The sequence below is a fragment of the Micrasema longulum genome, unplaced genomic scaffold (genome assembly GCF_059751315.1).
Source record: "Micrasema longulum isolate JH-2025_06_02 unplaced genomic scaffold, ASM5975131v1 h1tg000251l, whole genome shotgun sequence".
NCBI classification, from domain to species: domain Eukaryota; kingdom Metazoa; phylum Arthropoda; class Insecta; order Trichoptera; family Brachycentridae; genus Micrasema; species Micrasema longulum.
In genome coordinates this window covers 815651-820959 of record NW_028277456.1, presented here as the reverse complement: position 1 = coordinate 820959, position 5309 = coordinate 815651, and positions in this window count along the sequence as shown.

Genomic DNA, 5309 nt, shown 5'->3' with positions numbered 1-5309 from the left:
TATATTTAAGAATCAATGATACTAAGCACCATTGTATGTAAACTAAATGGAGGTATTTTGGACCAATTATTGAAATTTGTTTAATACAGACTGAGGATTATCAAGCAGTACATTGTAACAATAAATTAACTTGGTCTGAGGATCTGAAAATTGTGCTTTTGCAAATGTTTTGGTATTCTTTACATTTGGCAACGGTAGTTTTGCTTCCTAGCATTCGACAAAATCTTCATGGCAAGTGGAATTTGTGATTTAAGATATCAGTATTCAAATTTAAAATTTCCGTTTAGAAGCGCTTTTGATAATAATTTATTTGTAGCTTATGTGAGAAAATTTAGAGAATTCGATGAGTTCATTTTCCATTGCAAAAATTGTATTTTATGATTTGAAAAAGGGACAAAAAATCCACATGTTTATTTGTTTATACTCAACATGTAAATAAATAATGTTTCATTATTATCATTATTTTTACAAAATCTAAAACTACTGTTTACTGCTTTCTAATAAAATTTTTAACCACGCAAAAGTTAATTTTGTCTTGAGAAGGTGTTGTATCGACGGTTGAAAGGCAAAATTTACTAAGCGACATGTAGCCAACTTTACAGACGGCCCGATCAAAGTTTTTTTATTTTATAAATTTTAAAACATCTACTTTAAATTTTTATTTAATTATGTAGGAATTATGCCAATATAATAGGTGTGTATGAGATTTTTTTTATTAATAAAAAAAAAAACTTTTATTAGCTTTTCCACATGTTGCTTAGTGAATTTTGCCTTTCCACCGTTGATATTATATATATATATATATTTTATCAAGATTTGTTGGTTGTGTTAATATTATTCACAGCATTTATAACTATTAAGAATTATTTAAAATAAAAAAAAACTAAAATTCATAAATGTAGCTAAAACTATAATACATTTATATTTAAATATACCTAGTGATGTGGAGCTACTACATTATTGATTTGTAAATCTTAAACAATTAAAAATAATTTATCTACCCGAATCTTTATACTGTGTACAATACTAATTTTTAACTCTCGATTATTGTTACCTATGTACATATTAAAGGATTTTAACTAGTACATCCTCTCATATTTTATCCGTTTTTGGAATGTTTTTTTACAACCACTGTTAAACAATGTCAGTGTCGGTATTAAACACAAATCACGCATATATTTGAAATATATTTTAATATGACTGATAAAGTTAGTATACCTACAAACCTATTTATTAAATGTTCACCTAGATTTTGCAACATGAAATTTTGATATTCAGTTTATAGTTTTGAGTAGTAAGTTCCCGCAAAGTAATATCACCAATCGGTAATTAATATATATGCCAAACAGAAAAATCTGTGTATTTTTTATATAGTTTGAATAAAGATATGTAATAGTCACTGTGACAATTGTGTACTTAATTTTTTTTAGAAATATATTATGTACAATATGACAAAAGAATTTTATTAATTCCTGTTTTAAATGGGGTATCTTCTAGACGAATGTGCGGGAAATAAATGTATGAAAGGGATACGAATGATAAAATCTGGCGAGAGTGTAAATCTAAGTATCGATTAGATACAATTGATAAGATTAAGAAAGGGTCTCTAAGATGGTTTGGTCGTGTAGAACGAATGGATGACGAAAGAATGGTAAAACAAGTATATATGGAGAAAATGAACAGTAACGTGAGACGAGGACGACTAAAGAAGACGTGGCATGATCAGATAAAACAAAATCTTAGGTCTGCTCATGTCAAAAGCAGGCAGAACCGAAAGGCATGAATGACAAGCTGTACGAATGTGGAAGAAGCTAGAAATGTATGCCAGGATGGACATGTGTGGCGGTCTATTTTCTCTGCCTACCCCTACGGCAAAATGGCATCATGATAGTAGTAGTAGTAGTTAATGGGATGGTATGGTGATGGTGCCATTATACAAAACCTAATTTACTAAAAAGGAAAATCTCTGTTACATCAAAATTTTCTTTCGATTAAATAAAAGCAGACCTGGACCTGCCATAGGTTATTTACATTAATTTGTTTATTTAGGGCACAAGGACTGCCAATGAAAAGATGCAGATCTTAACACATTCGCGGACACTTTTTCCTTATAGAATCCACTCATATGGACACACATAACTTTCTTATTTTATGGAATATTTCACTTCTGATTGGACCGTAGTTGATGGTTTGAAGTGAAGATGTGGCAAGTTTTGTTGTGACATTTTTGTTGCATACTGGTTTTTTAGGGACACAATATTTCCTCCCACCATATACTTCTTGTGATTTTTTTGCAGGGAATATAGCTGTCTTTTCATTACCAATGTCTTTTAGACTGACTTTAGCTGTCATTTCCTAAATTACTTCGAACGAGTATTATTATTTAGCTAGCTAACCACTAATAACGTGTTGAACAGGCTGGCTTCCGCAAAGGTTTTGAAACCGTAGACCATATCCAATCTATACGTCTGCTTTTACAGAAAACCACAGAATATAACATTAATATACACATGGCCTTTATAGATTATTGTAAAGCATTCGATCCTGTGGAAACCTGGGCAATCATAAATGCACTTGAAAATGCCAGGATTGGCTATAGCTACACGAGGTTGATTGAATATGTATGTAAAAATGCTACCATGGATGTAAAAGTAAACAACGATCTAGAGACAGAGAAAATCAAGATCAAAAAGGGTGTAAGACAGGGTGATACGATATCTCCAAAACTTTTTACATTATCCTTAGAAGACGTTTTCAAGATTCTAAATTGGAATAACAAAGGCATAAAAATAAATGGTGAGTATCTAAATCACCTCCGTTTTGCAGACGATATAGCAATAATAAGTGAAGAGGTAAATGAACTGGAAACTATGGTAAAAAAATTATACAAAGCCTCTAGAAAGGTCGGTCTGGCAATGAATATAGACAAAAAAATAATTGAGTCCAATGCCCAGCAACATATGTACCGGAAGTAAAACTATCGGTGCTGTTGATGAGTACATTTACCTTGCGCACAAAATCAAATTGGGAAAATTTAATCAAACTGCGCAACTGCCTAGACGAATCGGGTTAAGTTGGACTGCGTTTGCAAAGCTAAAACACATTTTCAGAAATAAGGAAATCTCAAATAATCTGAAGGCCAAAGTCTACAACTCTTGTGTTCTGCTGGTGACCACATACGGTCTTGAAACCATGTCACTCACTGCTAGAAGTGTTAACAAAATTAAGTTCACTCAGGGGTCTATGGAAAGACAAATGTTGGGCGTCTCCTTAAAAGACTGAGTAAGGAATGAGGAGATAAGACGCCGTACAAAGATGACCGATATCACAGAAAGAGTGGGAAGACAAAAATGGCAGTAGGCGGCTCATGTGGCGAGACAAGAAGTCGATAGGTGAACCCCTAGAATACTAAACTTGAGAACCTACGAAAGTAAAAAGAAAGTAGGGAAACCACAAAGGAGTCGAAATCGTGGGCCATGGATGGAAACAGAGTGCCCAGGACAGAAAAACATGGAAAAAATTGGAGGAGGCCTATATCCAGCAGTGGAGAGAAACGGAGCGATAAGAAGGAGAAGAAAAAGAAGTTTACTTCCACATAGCAGAGCTGATCATATTTTTTGTGTTTTGTACAAAATAAGATAAATATTTTTTTGTTTTGTACACCATTTTGTGAAAATGACCTTAATTATATTGTTATGGTATTTGTTATAATCAATTTAGTGTAAAATTTCCGCAAACCAAGTTTTGTAAAATTTCCATTGAAAATAAACGTAAAAATGTCATTTTTTAATAAAAAAATAAAAAAGCGCCATCTATGAATAATAAGTTTCATATTTTTGCTTAGAAAGTTTCCTAGCTCGACCATCCACTGCGATTGGGTAGAGAAAATAAAATCAAACATCGGTAAAAAACTTCTAATATTATAATGGTTAAATTGCTAAATAATTAAAATGATCTAGGTATTTTTATCAAGATAACTACTAAGAAATGATTTTATTGAAAAACAGATAAATAGATTCTATGCCTTTTACCTAGATGTCTCTAATATTGGTATTTGAAATAACGAAATAGTTTGAAATAATGATTTAAAATGACTATAATAGGTGCCTATCCTCTTTAAAAACGTCTAAAAAACATAAAATAACAAGCTGCTCCATGAAAGGCAAACGTTTTTTACTGTGCTGAATCATAATTACTGAAACGCATTTTGATCATAAGGAGCCAAATTCAGTCTTCATTAGGTTTTTAACTAGAAATATTATGGAAAAATGTGACAACGGCAGAATAAGAAAATGATGTTGCAATTACTTGGTTTATTTTTTGTTGGTTACTGGCGCAATTCAAACTGAAATTTGAAAAGTTAAACGTATGTAATTCAGGTAAGTTATTATGGAATTAATTCCAGCAATTTAAGCAACAGTAAATTATAGTTATAAATAAATTAAGAGCAATACCTACAATATTTGTCATTTTACATATACTGTTATACTGGTATTTTAAAATCAGATAATGGCGATATAGTAAACTGATGACGCAAGACGCTTTATTTATTAATTGATTTCAACGACATTATTTCCTTATCGATACCTGTTATGGTGGATAGGGCACCAATCACATCTCATTTAGATCATGTGTTACAAGAAGGCACAATGTTAATGTTAGACTATCAAGTCTTAAAATCCAGTCTTATAGTCTCTCTCATAGTCCAGGAACCAAAATGTTGCAACATAAAAACGTCTTCAAAATAAATGTTGTTTCGTATTAACATTTCCGAGAATCGAACTTAAGACCTCACACGTACGATAACAACCACTTACTAAATCACAAGGTGGACAAATGATAAATATAATCTAATACTTGTGGCAATATATGATGAAGAAAGTCCCAAGAAAAAGATTATATTTCCATCTCAACAACTTTCACTCGTGCCTACTGTTTTTTAACAACCACAAGCATAGTTTATTTTTTCTGACGGTTCGACGACTTGATCGTGATTTGCCGATAAAAATCATTATTCGCATCCAACAAACTGTATATCACAAAATAAAAATTCGAACCACATTTAAACTGTTTTCAAAAAAGGTCGACTCACTTTGTAGGTCAGTTTAAAAATACAACAATACTCAAATAACTAAAAGGGCATTTTGTTTTTCGTAAGTGGCTTGTCGCATGTCGTACGGAAATCAAAATGTTTCCAAGGGTTATTTAAATACTGGTAGGGATTATACTTATTTGCCTAATATGTTTCTAACATTTTTAGGTCATGCATAGATTAAATAATAATATAGTTTTAAGGACGGAAAATTGAT